At 48.7% G+C, this 13,502-nt stretch overlaps 3 non-coding genes and 3 pseudogenes across 3 annotated transcripts; all 6 read left to right on the top strand.

Annotated features, from left to right (window-relative positions):
• Positions 1 to 2,541: 2,541 nt before the first annotated feature.
• Positions 2,542 to 2,737, top strand: LOC141233660 (U2 spliceosomal RNA). The gene has a single exon (XR_012299729.1). It is a non-coding gene; the product is annotated as a U2 spliceosomal RNA (small nuclear RNA).
• Positions 2,738 to 3,775: 1,038 nt separating this feature from the next.
• On the top strand, positions 3,776 to 3,966 carry LOC141233735 (U2 spliceosomal RNA). Its single transcript, XR_012299776.1, has one exon. It is a non-coding gene; the product is annotated as a U2 spliceosomal RNA (small nuclear RNA).
• A 1,115-nt stretch (positions 3,967 to 5,081) lies between these two features.
• Positions 5,082 to 5,173, top strand: LOC141233713 (U2 spliceosomal RNA; annotated as a pseudogene).
• Positions 5,174 to 5,964: 791 nt separating this feature from the next.
• Positions 5,965 to 6,144, top strand: LOC141233668 (U2 spliceosomal RNA; annotated as a pseudogene).
• Positions 6,145 to 7,256: 1,112 nt separating this feature from the next.
• Positions 7,257 to 7,334, top strand: LOC141233704 (U2 spliceosomal RNA; annotated as a pseudogene).
• A 5,564-nt stretch (positions 7,335 to 12,898) lies between these two features.
• LOC141233648 (U2 spliceosomal RNA) lies at positions 12,899 to 13,092 on the top strand. Its single transcript, XR_012299720.1, has one exon. It is a non-coding gene; the product is annotated as a U2 spliceosomal RNA (small nuclear RNA).
• Positions 13,093 to 13,502: the final 410 nt, after the last annotated feature.

The following is a 13,502-nucleotide window of genomic DNA, read 5'->3' as shown; positions in this document are numbered from 1 at the left end:
AAAATGAAAAAGTGTTTTTTTTTTCACTTTTTCATTGTTACGAATCAATTTGTGAAGCACCTGGGGGTTCCAAGTGCTCACTATGCATCTAGATAGGTGCCTTGGGGGGTCTAGTTTCCAAAATGGGGTCACTTGTGGGGGAGCTCCAATGTTTGGGCACACAGCAGCTCTCCAAACGCAACATGGTGTCGCTAACAATTTGAGCCAATTTTGCGTTAAATTTGTTAGCGGACACCATGTTGCATTTAGAGAGCCGCTGTGTGCCCAAATATTGGAGCTCCCCCACAAGTGACCCCATTTTGGAAACTAGACCACCCAAGGCACCTATCTAGATGCATACTGAGCACTTGGAACCCTCAGGTGCTTCACAAATTGATTCATACAAATGAAAAAGTGTTTTTTTTTTCACTTTTTCATTGTTACGAATCAATTTGTGAAGCACCTGGGGGTTCCAAGTGCTCACTATGCATCTAGATAGGTGCCTTGGGGGGTCTAGTTTCCAAAATGGGGTCACTTGTGGGGGAGCTCCAATGTTTGGGCACACAGGGACTCTCTAAATGCAACATGGTGTCCTCTAACAAATTTAACGGAAAATCGGCTCAAATTGTTAGCGACACCATGTTGCGTTTGGAGAGCCGCTGTGTGCCCAAACATTGGAGCTCCCCCACAAGTTACCCCATTTTGGAAACTAGACCCCCCAAGGCACCTATCTAGATGCATTGTGAGCACTTGGAACACTCAGGTGCTTCACAAATTGATTCATAAAAATGAAAAAGTGTTTTTTTTTTTCACTTTTTCATTGTTACGAATCAATTTGTGAAGCACCTGGGGGTTCCAAGTGCTCACTATGCATCTAGAAAGGTGCCTTGGGGGGTCTAGTTTCCAAAATGGGGTCACTTGTGGGGGAGCTCCAAAGTTTGGGCACACATGGGCTCTCCAAACACAACATGGCGTCCGCTAATTATTCAAGCAAATTTTACAATCAAAAAGTCAAATAGCGCTCCTTCCCTTCCGAGCCCTGCCGTGCGCCCAAACAGTATTTTTTCCCCAAATATTGGGTATCTGCGTGCCCAGGGGAAATTGCACAACAAATTTTGGGGTCCATTTTTTCTTGTTACCCCTGTGAAAATAAAAAAAATTGGGTCTAAATTAACATTTTTGTGAAAAAAGTTAAATGTTCATTTTTTTCTTCCACATTCAAAAAATTCCTGTGAAGCACCTGAAGGGTTAATAAAGTTCTTGAATGTGGTTTTGAGCACCTTGAGGGGTGCAGTTTTTAGAATGGTGTCACTTTTGGGTATTTTCTGTCATAAAGACCTCTCAAAGTGACTTCAAATGTGATGTGGTCCCTAAAAAAATGGTTTTGTAAATTTTGTTGGAAAAATGAGAAATCGCTGGTCAACTTTTAACCCTTATAGCTCCCTAACAAAAAAAAATTTTGGTTCCAAAATTGTGCTGATGTAAAGTAGACATGTGGGAAATGTTATTTATTAACTCTTTTGTGTGACATATCGCTCTGATTTCAGGGCTTAAAAATTCAAATTTTGAAAATTGCAAAATTTTCAAAATTTTCGCCAAATTTCCGTTCTTTTCACAAATAAACGCAAGTGATATCGAAGAAATTTTTCCACAATCATGAAGTACAATATGTCACGAAAAAACAATCTCAGAATCAGGGGGATCCGTTGAAGCGTTCGAGAGTAATTACCTCATAAAGTGACAGTGGTCAGAATTGTAAAAATTGGCCCGGTCATTAACGTGCAAACCACCCGCGGGGCTTAAGGGGTTAAAGAAAATTATTCTTGATTTTAATTTGAATAAGAAACAGACAGGGGATCTATGTAACAGCAAGACACTACTCAAACAAATTAGTACTGATGTGACGTTGTGTGATATTGAACGTTATGATGATGACAAAACTGTACACATATGGAAAATGATTAACGCCCCTTATCTTTTTAATGTACAGAAAGACATGTCTTGGAGCTGCGCACACCACTGTCTTCCTTGCCGGATATTCCAGTACAGAAGAGGTTTTGTGAGGTCTGAAATCTGCCCAAGAGAAGGTTGTCAAGAAGAAGAGACAGTGAAGCATCTTTTATGGACTTGTGCTTTTGCTAAAGAGTTCTGGAGAAGATTAATCCCCCTGCTGGAGAAAATGGTGGACCTCAAGGACTTTAATTTTGCATCAGTGTTATATGGTCTTCTGGAATGCCCAACAATGGACCAAAAAATAATGGAGTGGAAGACAGTGAATTGTGCCAAGATAGCGCTCTGGAATGCTAGAAATATTGCTGTTTTTAAACATGAAATGTTACCAGTAGATGATGTTTTAGCCTTTTGTAAAAGTGAAATGTACATATACTATTTATTGGACAGGAAAAAGAATGTAACATTGGCAGGCAAATGGCTTTTTAACCTATGGAATATTTGAAGTCTTGTAAAATTTGCTGTGATGGAATTTTTATTTTTCTTTGAAGTCCCGAAAGTGTAATGTGCATGTAATGGTTTTATTTCTGTAATTTGTTAAATTTTAAATAAACGGTTTTTATCCCCATGTGGGGGATAGCCAAATTAAAAAAAATCTGTTCTTATCAGTTTAATATCTGATACGTCCCCTATCTGGGGACCATATATTAAATGGATTTTTAGAACAGGGAGATGGAAAAAGAGCTTGCTCTGTCCACTCCACGCATTGACCTGGTATTGCAGTATCTCCAGGACCGGTGCACCCCTTCTTTAATGCAGTTTCTAAAATCAGAAAGAATTGAATTCAATGTTTTTTGTTCATTTTGCTTGTTTGTCGGATTTTGGGATGGACTCTTTGGCTTTGCTTTTCTTCTCCTCATTGGATTTTTCATGTTCAAAGTTGCAGAAGCCAGATTACAAGCTCATTTTGGTTCAACTTCAGCAACTGTGCATTGCATTGCCATGTAATGTGATGCAATGCTATCTTTCTAGCTCTCCCTTTTTACTTCCTTTTGGATAAACAGACATATTAGGCAAGCATTTTGGAGCTTTCACCTAAATAACTACAGGTGGTGAGATAAGCTGCACAATATAATTGACCTTTCAGTATATTGTTGCACACACACCATCTATTTAGCAAATGCCCTTGTTATCAACAGCAGCCTTTTAAACTCACCTGAGCTAACAGGTATGTGCGCTGGTTACTCTGCTGCGCTTAAAATTTCTTTTTTGGTTTGCTACAATGCCTTTTCTGAAACGTTGTCTCCCTCTGCTGGAACACTGACTTCTTTCATTTAATGCCTGCAGACTATAAAAGAGAACCCAACCCAAAAAGTTTGGTTGATTAGTCTGTGGCATTCTGTTAAACTGTTGCTTATGGCGGTCTCTGTGAGCTTCTCAGCGACATTCAGCCAGCCAGGTATCCTGCCTGCAGTAGATGGAATGTGGCAATGGAACGCTGGCTGCACGTGTCATAATAGGCTCTGAGCCTTTATATACCTGTGCACAGCAGCAGCCACCTTCAGTCTGCTGCTGGACAGCCAGCAGCAGCAGCAGCAGGAGAGGTATGTAATCAGGAGCCCTCCTGCTAAGGGTAGACAGGGGGTGAAGGTGCTGTGTTTAAAGAGGTGGAGTTATGCAGATCTAAAACGCGTGGATTGCAGCAGCAGCAAGCCGAAAAGTGCAGGCATGTAAGGGATCTAGAGGTTGACAACATGTCTTCTTAACGGGAGTCCAGGAGCTCATCTCCACAAATGGACTTTTCAGGATCCTTGGGTGGCTCCGTAGTTTGAAACCAATTCTGGTTATCGCTTCTCGGCCTTTTGGCTAAGATCAAGTGTAGTATCTGTTCTTATCAGTTTAATATCTGATACGTCCCCTATCTGGGGACCATATATTAAATGGATTTTTAGAACAGGGAGATGGAAAAAGAGCTTGCTCTGTCCACTCCACGCATTGACCTGGTATTGCAGTATCTCCAGGACCGGTGCACCCCTTCTTTAATGCAGTTTCTAAAATCAGAAAGAATTGAATTCAATGTTTTTTGTTCATTTTGCTTGTTTGTCGGATTTTGGGATGGACTCTTTGGCTTTGCTTTTCTTCTCCTCATTGGATTTTTCATGTTCAAAGTTGCAGAAGCCAGATTACAAGCTCATTTTGGTTCAACTTCAGCAACTGTGCATTGCATTGCCATGTAATGTGATGCAATGCTATCTTTCTAGCTCTCCCTTTTTACTTCCTTTTGGATAAACAGACATATTAGGCAAGCATTTTGGAGCTTTCACCTAAATAACTACAGGTGGTGAGATAAGCTGCACAATATAATTGACCTTTCAGTATATTGTTGCACACACACCATCTATTTAGCAAATGCCCTTGTTATCAACAGCAGCCTTTTAAACTCACCTGAGCTAACAGGTATGTGCGCTGGTTACTCTGCTGCGCTTAAAATTTCTTTTTTGGTTTGCTACAATGCCTTTTCTGAAACGTTGTCTCCCTCTGCTGGAACACTGACTTCTTTCATTTAATGCCTGCAGACTATAAAAGAGAACCCAACCCAAAAAGTTTGGTTGATTAGTCTGTGGCATTCTGTTAAACTGTTGCTTATGGCGGTCTCTGTGAGCTTCTCAGCGACATTCAGCCAGCCAGGTATCCTGCCTGCAGTAGATGGAATGTGGCAATGGAACGCTGGCTGCGCGTGTCATAATAGGCTCTGAGCCTTTATATACCTGTGCACAGCAGCAGCCACCTTCAGTCTGCTGCTGGACAGCCAGCAGCAGCAGCAGCAGGAGAGGTATGTAATCAGGAGCCCTCCTGCTAAGGGTAGACAGCTGCTCGTTCCACCCCACCCCCCGCCTTAATTGGTTCTCCTCCCTTCCAACGGTGTTGAGGCGGGTGGGAACAGCAGGGGGTGAAGGTGCTGTGTTTAAAGAGGTGGAGTTATGCAGATCTAAAACGCGTGGATTGCAGCAGCAGCAAGCCGAAAAGTGCAGGCATGTAAGGGATCTAGAGGTTGACAACATGTCTTCTTAACGGGAGTCCAGGAGCTCATCTCCACAAATGGACTTTTCAGGATCCTTGGGTGGCTCCGTAGTTTGAAACCAATTCTGGTTATCGCTTCTCGGCCTTTTGGCTAAGATCAAGTGTAGTATCTTTCGAAAAGGCGGTTTTGGATGTTGGCCGCCCTAGTAGATTGATACATTATGCACACTGGGGTGTAGGCGCTTGTTAGTACGCCAGTTGGCTAATATAGTCATCTGGTGGAAAGCATGGCCCCCCAGGATCGACGCCATTGGGCCGGGGAAGATCGAAAGCCCGAAGTGTGAAGTGCCCCAGGAGTGGTGACCCTGGGGTGCCTTAACTCACTGGGATTGGGAACCCCACTTGAGTTTATGGCACATTTGCACTAGCACTTCAATTTCTTTCTTCACACACACCCTTATTCCGGGCCTTCTGGCCTTAGGATGGGGAATTTTTCAATTCCCGGTCGAAGGTCCGGGCAGTATTATACTGTGAAACCTTCACTATTCATTTAATTTTTTTTTGTCACTGTGTGTCCACTTTTTCACGTGTGTCCACGTCCTTACTAGGATTTTGTCGGGATGCGGTTCCCTTACGGGTTCCTCTCTTGGCAGGTCTAGGGGGGGAGTGTGTGGCCATCAGGTTCCGCTCCCCCCTGAACCCCCCTGGCTCTCCTCTTTCGGGAGGAGAGCATTGTTGGCTCCCCTCTTCCGGGAGGGGAGCACAGTCTTTGGCTCCCAGTGCCTTGCTCGGGGGAGAACTCGGGCAGGTATTGGGGGTAAGATTGGGTCGCCTCTGGCTCCGGCTGGAGGTGGCTATTTGTCCCTGTTCCTCGCTGTGGCCTTCTGGCTCGGAGGGACGGGGAATGGTTTGGGGGACCCTTCTCCTTTTGGAGAGGGTTTCAAGAAGACCAGCATCCTAGTGCACTTTTTTTGTGGCACTTGTCACTTTTTTAAGCGCACTCGGGTTTTGTACACGAATTCGGGCTTTCGAAAAGAAAAATCTGTTCTTATCAGTTTAATATCTGATACGTCCCCTATCTGGGGACCATATATTAAATGGATTTTTAGAACAGGGAGATGGAAAAAGAGCTTGCTCTGTCCACTCCACGCATTGACCTGGTATTGCAGTATCTCCAGGACCGGTGCACCCCTTCTTTAATGCAGTTTCTAAAATCAGAAAGAATTGAATTCAATGTTTTTTGTTCATTTTGCTTGTTTGTCGGATTTTGGGATGGACTCTTTGGCTTTGCTTTTCTTCTCCTCATTGGATTTTTCATGTTCAAAGTTGCAGAAGCCAGATTACAAGCTCATTTTGGTTCAACTTCAGCAACTGTGCATTGCATTGCCATGTAATGTGATGCAATGCTATCTTTCTAGCTCTCCCTTTTTACTTCCTTTTGGATAAACAGACATATTAGGCAAGCATTTTGGAGCTTTCACCTAAATAACTACAGGTGGTGAGATAAGCTGCACAATATAATTGACCTTTCAATATATTGTTGCACACACACCATCTATTTAGCAAATGCCCTTGTTATCAACAGCAGCCTTTTAAACTCACCTGAGCTAACAGGTATGTGCGCTGGTTACTCTGCTGCGCTTAAAATTTCTTTTTTGGTTTGCTACAATGCCTTTTCTGAAACGTTGTCTCCCTCTGCTGGAACACTGACTTCTTTCATTTAATGCCTGCAGACTATAAAAGAGAACCCAACCCAAAAAGTTTGGTTGATTAGTCTGTGGCATTCTGTTAAACTGTTGCTTATGGCGGTCTCTGTCAGCTTCTCAGCGACATTCAGCCAGCCAGGTATCCTGCCTGCAGTAGATGGAATGTGGCAATGGAACGCTGGCTGCGCGTGTCATAATAGGCTCTGAGCCTTTATATACCTGTGCACAGCAGCAGCCACCTTCAGTCTGCTGCTGGACAGCCAGCAGCAGCAGCAGGAGAGGTATGTAATCAGGAGCCCTCCTGCTAAGGGTAGACAGCTGCTCGTTCCACCCCACCCCCCGCCTTAATTGGTTCTCCTCCCTTCCAACGGTGTTGAGGCGGGTGGGAACAGCAGGGGGTGAAGGTGCTGTGTTTAAAGAGGTGGAGTTATGCAGATCTAAAACGCGTGGATTGCAGCAGCAGCAAGCCGAAAAGTGCAGGCATGTAAGGGATCTAGAGGTTGACAACATGTCTTCTTAACGGGAGTCCAGGAGCTCATCTCCACAAATGGACTTTTCAGGATCCTTGGGTGGCTCCGTAGTTTGAAACCAATTCTGGTTATCGCTTCTCGGCCTTTTGGCTAAGATCAAGTGTAGTATCTGTTCTTTTAAGAACACAAGAGCTACGATCTACACTTGACGAGAGCGATCGAACTCGGAAGGAGAAGAGCTTCGGAGCCCAGCTGACATCGGAGAAGGAAGGCGGATATCGGTGGGAGGAAGAAGCTCTAAAGAATCCAGAAGAAGACGAAGACTCGGAGAAGAATCGGGCTGTCCTGTGGAATCTTCGAGGAAGAAAATCATCGAGACAAAGACCTTTCGGGGAATTTGTCCAGAACACGACGGGAGAAGAATCTGCATAGCTCCACCCATTCCGGGAAGAGTTCCAGATCCAGCTCCAAGAAGTAACTGCAGGAGGAAAGCCATGGCAAGCGCTGCGAGGAAGGCCGAAAAGAAGAGCCTGGAGCAGGGGACAGCCAGGAGGGCCCAGCCAGGAGCCGATTCTGACCCCAAGGACTCTGCCTCCACGACTGGCCAGCAGAAGGGACCCCAGAAGCCCCGCCACGAAGCTCCAGCCCTGGAGCCATGGATGCGGCAGACGGTGGCCCTGAAGCTGAAGGAAGTGGATGGGAGGGTGCCGGACATGTCCTCGGACGTGTTCTGCCAGAAGATGCTGCTGGATCGAGGCTTCTCCAGGTCGGACACCCTCAGCATCCAGACCTTCTTGACGGGGATTTTTTTCGTCACCTTCGCCACTGTGAACACCTGCAGGAGGTTCTGGGAAATGGTAAGCGCAAAAGGACCGGATAATTCTTTCTCTGCCTTTACAGGTAGCTGCCCTATCCAGAGGGACGAAAGGAGGATCACGGTCTCCATGCGCAACCCGCACACCCCAGGCCAAGACATCTGTACCTTCCTGAGACGCTTCTGTTTGGTTGTGAAGGAACCCTCTCACATCCTGAATGGACTCGGCTTCTGGACAGGTAAGTGGTCGGTGACCGTTAGACTTCACAGGGACCTGGCGTACTCAGACGGACTTCGGCACCTGCCCCCGACATTCTCCCTGGGCAACTCCTACGGCCTCATCTATTACCCGGACATGCCGCGGAACTGCAGGAGATGCGGCAAGAACGGCCACGAGATGAAGGACTGCAAGGAGGATGCCTGCAGGATTTGTCGAGTGACGGGACACAGCTCGAAGGACTGCCCGAAGAAGACGTCCTGCAACCTGTGTGGGCTGGCGGCTCATCTGTACAAGGATTGCCCCAAGCGTGAGAGATCCTGGGCATCGGTGGTTGCGACGACCCCAGCTACGGAGGACAAGGCCCCGACGACCAGGCCTGTGAAGGTCAAGGACGCGACGACCAAGGCCCCAGCGGCCAAGGCCGAGACGACCAAGGCCAAAGCGGTCAAGGAGTCGATGGCCAAAGCCCCAGCGACGGTCCCAGCAGCTCCGAAGCAGAAGAAAAAGTCAAAGGAGGGTAAGAGTTCTGTCACCCCTCTCTCGATCCCTCCCCCTGCCACCCCCGTCCAATCCCCCCCCACCCCGGCCACCCCTGCTGAGGATTCCACTTCCTCTTCCTCCTTCCCCTACTCCTCAGCAGGTGTCCTTTCCCCTGCCCCGGCAGCCACTCTCCCTCCCCAGACCATGGTAGCGGTGGAAGTAACCTTTCCTCCACCCGCCGCTATCTATTCCGAGGAGGATTTTCCCCTTCTTGTCTCCCCAGTTCCAACCCGGGGAAAGAGGAAGGTGGAGTACAGCCCTGCTACTGAATCCTCCAAAAAGAAGATTCTGGATTTCGTAGGCGAAAAGGAGGATACCCTCCCTGAGCCAGAAGAGATGGAGCACATGGTTGAGACCCTGGTGGCCGAGCCAGAAGAGGAGGAACTGGTGGTCGCCGAGATCGAGGCCGCGCTGCTTGACCAGATGGAGGAAGAGGGCCTGCTGGTGATCCCGTCACCAGCAGTCAACACCGACGAGGGACCACCCGACCGGAGTGGTAACTAAGGTGTATGGCCTGCGCTAACTTTTTCTTTTTTCCCTACATGATGGCTAATATTAACTTATTTTCCATTAATGTCAGGAGCATCAAGGACAAGTTCAGACGTCAGACTATTTATGCCTTCCTTACTTCCCAGTTGTGTGATGTTTATATGTTGCAGGAATGTTCCCTTCCCTCCTCTAGGTCCTTCAAACATCTGGCCAGGGAGTGGTCCCACGGTCCATCCTACTGGTCCGGTGGGGGTGACTGCAAGTCTGCGGGGGTCGCAATTCTGATCAGGGGGGGCGCATTCACGCTTGAGTCCGTCCAGGAGCTCATCTGCGGCAGGGCTCTTGTTGTAGATGGCAACTGGGCGGGAGAACCTGTCAGGTTCATCAACGTGTATGCGTCCCCACTGAAGAATGAGCGTTTGGAGCTTTTCCAGACCCTGCGGCTTCAGCTTGCCACCACCAGGACCTTAGTGATGGCCGGGGATTTCAACTGCCCCATCGAGGAGGATGGTCGTAGTTCTGGCACATCTGCCAAGTTGGACATCACGTCCAAGCTGCTCATCGAGATGGTAACCGAGGCCTCTCTTCAGGATGTGGTGGGCTCCATGGGGAGAGGCTCCACGAACTATTCGTGGAGCCGACCCGATGGCTCACTCCGCTCCAGGATTGACTTTGTGTTCACCTCTCGGGCAGTCAGGCAGAGTAGGCACTCGATGGTCTCCTGCTTCTTCTCCGACCACAGAGCCATTCACTTACAAGGTGTCCTCGGCGACGGTTTTCCGTCCGGCCCCGGCTCCTGGAAGCTGAATTGTGCTCTGCTGGCTCAGGATGAAGTCGTGGAGGAGCTGAGAGCAGCCTACGCAATGTGGCAGTCCTACAAGGGTAGCTTCCAAACAGTCTCTGATTGGTGGGAATATGTTAAACTTGAGTTTCGCTGTTTCTTTCAGGCCAAGGGTCGACAACAGGCGTGTGAGAAGAGGAGGGACTTCAGAGGGCTGCAGCGCGAGCTGCGGTCGCTGCAGGACCTTCTTCACTGCGGCTGGGACGTGAGGGAGGAGCTGGAGGAGACCAAGAAGAGCCTGAAAAGGCACTTTGAGGAGGAGTCCAAGCGAATCGTCTTCCGTTCCAAAGTGGAGAATCTGGAGAAGGGTGAGAAATGTAACTCATTCTTTTTCAGGAAACTTCATGCCGGTCATGGGCCCCTGAACGAGCTGCGAGACGAGAGCGGAAACATGCGACGTGGGAAGGAGGACGTGATGAGGGTCGTCAGCGACTTCTACAGCGAACTCTACTCCCACAAGACTACCGACCCCGACGCTGCTGATAAGTTCCTGTCAGGTATCACTAACCATCTTGATCCTGCAGGCACGGCAGCCTTGGACAAACCTCTGATGGTGGGCGAATTGCTCTCTGCCGCTAAATCCTTTAGGACCGGCAGGACCCCGGGCAGTGATGGTCTTCCAGCGGAGCTCTATGTAGCGCTGGGAGACCTCATCTGTCCGGACCTGTTGGACCTGTACGAGGAGATGGTGGTGGAGGGTAGAATGCCTCCATCTTTGAGGGAAGGAATGGTCACGATCCTGTACAAGCGGAAGGGAGAGAGGTGCGACCTGAGGAATTGGCGTCCCATCACTCTGCTCAACGTGGACTACAAGATCCTGGCCAAGACGATGGCGACACGACTTAAGACGGTCATCGGACGGATCATCCACCCGGACCAGACCTGCGGCATCCCTGGACGTCGCATCGCAGACAGCCTCGCTCTCGTGCGGGACACGGTTGAGTACATCAAGGTCCGCCGCGCACACGCGGCCCTGGTCTCCTTGGATCAGGAGAAGGCCTTCGACCGGGTTTCCCACGAGTTCATGGGCCGAGCTCTGCACCGGTTAGGTTTGGGTAACATGTTTTGTTCGTATGTCCGTCTGATGTATTTTGATATCCACAGCTCGGTGTTGGTGAACGGCTGGAAGACTGACCCCTTCCCTGTCCTCTCTGGGGTCAGACAAGGCTGCCCTCTATCACCTCTTCTTTTTGTTTGTGTTATAGAACTCTTCGCAGAGGCTATCCGGCAGAATGGAGAGATCAGAGGGATCACCGCACCGGGTCCGGGACGACACGAGGTCAAGTGCTCGCTCTACATGGACGACGTCACCGTCTTCTGCGCTGATCGTGGTTCAGTCGACGCCCTCGTCCAGACGTGTGAGAGGTTCGGCCGGGCTTCAGGGGCCAAAGTCAACTGCAGGAAGTCGGAAGCCATGCTCTTCGGGGATTGGCAGCCGGCCTCCTCCGCCCCCTTCCCCTTCAACATTCAACCGGATTTCCTCAAGGTGCTGGGAGTCTGGTTCGGGAAGGAAGGAGCGGCCCTCAAGTCCTGGCAAGAACGCTTGGCCAAGGTGAAGCAACGGATCGGACTCTGGAGCCTCAGACACCTCACTTGTGAGGGTAAGGCACTCGTCCTGCGTAATGAGGTCCTGCCCGTCTTGCAGTACACGGCGCAGGCCTGGCCCCCACACGTCACTGTGTGCAGGGCCATTACCAGGACAGTGTTTCACTTTGTCTGGGGATCCAAGATGGACAGAGTCAGGCGGGCCGTCATGTACAAGGAGCCTCGCAAGGGTGGGAAGGGCGTTCCAGATATCCCCACCCTCCTGCGATCCTCTTTTGTGTGTGATTGTGTCCGCCGGACTTTGCAAGTCAAGAATGGCTCCGCGGGCAGGTCCATGTCTCGCTTCTTCCTGCTTCCTCTTTGGAGGCGACTCGGCTGGGACAAGTGGGACAGCTCCTTCCCCTACAACTGGACGACGCCATGGTTCTACGGAGACGTCGTTCGATTTGTGGGGGAGCATCAACTGGAGGGACTCAAGCCCGACTTGTGGAAGCCCAAAACTATCCACAAGCTAATCAGAGCCAAGGATGACGTGGAGAACATCACAGGACTTCACCAGGACACGCTGGAGACTGTGTGGACAAATGTGTCGTTTAACAGGCTGACCAACGGGCACAAGGACTTGTCGTGGATGGCGATTCAGGGCGGACTGCCCGTCCGGTCATTCATGCATGCCCGGAACCTGTGCAAGACCCGGTACTGCCCAAGGTGCCCCTTCGTGGAGGAAACATCTTTGCACACTTTTTGGGACTGCGGATTTGCACAGCGCCTATTGACTGCACTTGAGGACGACCTGAGGAACTCTGTCCCCAGGGCGAGCCTATCGCACCATTCTGTGCTTTACGGACTCTTCCCTGGGGTTCATACCGTCGGAGCCATCCAGGAGGCTTGGCGCCTTATGAACTGCTTCAAGGATGCCGTTTGGGTCGCCAGGAACCAGCTCATCTTGAGGAGGGAGAGGATGTCCATCCAGGACTGCCGCAGGCTGATCCACAGCCTGCTCAGAGACTATTCCATCATGGACGGTCCGGAGGACGAGGATGAGGACTAAACCCCTCCTCCCCCTCTCCCCTTATGTGTCTTGTCTTTCAATAAAGCTTCGGACCTGTGATTTTCCCCTCCCCATCCCCTTTTTCCCAATCCACATCCCTTATCACGGTTCGTCGTACTGTATTGCTTGACATGCTTTTTCTTTCAGATTGAGTGTTTTGTGTAGCATAGGGGTGTGATGTGTCTAGTTAGTGCGTCGTATCCTCATGCTATGTAAATATGATGTAGAACTCTGTGTGTACTGGGCTGCGGCACTGTACACTGTCTGTTAACTTATTTTTTGTGCTAATAAAAGATATATTCAATCAAAAAAATCTGTTCTTATCAGTTTAATATCTGATACGTCCCCTATCTGGGGACCATATATTAAATGGATTTTTAGAACAGGGAGATGGAAAAAGAGCTTGCTCTGTCCACTCCACGCATTGACCTGGTATTGCAGTATCTCCAGGACCGGTGCACCCCTTCTTTAATGCAGTTTCTAAAATCAGAAAGAATTGAATTCAATGTTTTTTGTTCATTTTGCTTGTTTGTCGGATTTTGGGATGGACTCTTTGGCTTTGCTTTTCTTCTCCTCATTGGATTTTTCATGTTCAAAGTTGCAGAAGCCAGATTACAAGCTCATTTTGGTTCAACTTCAGCAACTGTGCATTGCATTGCCATGTAATGTGATGCAATGCTATCTTTCTAGCTCTCCCTTTTTACTTCCTTTTGGATAAACAGACATATTAGGCAAGCATTTTGGAGCTTTCACCTAAATAACTACAGGTGGTGAGATAAGCTGCACAATATAATTGACCTTTCAGTATATTGTTGCACACACACCATCTATTTAGCAAATGCCCTTGTTATCAACAGCAGCCTTTTAAACTCACCT

This window comes from Phyllobates terribilis, unplaced genomic scaffold, assembly GCF_046119375.1.
Source record: "Phyllobates terribilis strain yellow unplaced genomic scaffold, ASM4611937v1 Scaffold_602__1_contigs__length_984359, whole genome shotgun sequence".
Taxonomy (NCBI): domain Eukaryota; kingdom Metazoa; phylum Chordata; class Amphibia; order Anura; family Dendrobatidae; genus Phyllobates; species Phyllobates terribilis.
The sequence above is the reverse complement of the archived record's forward strand: the minus strand, read 5'-3'. Positions and strand labels throughout refer to the sequence as shown.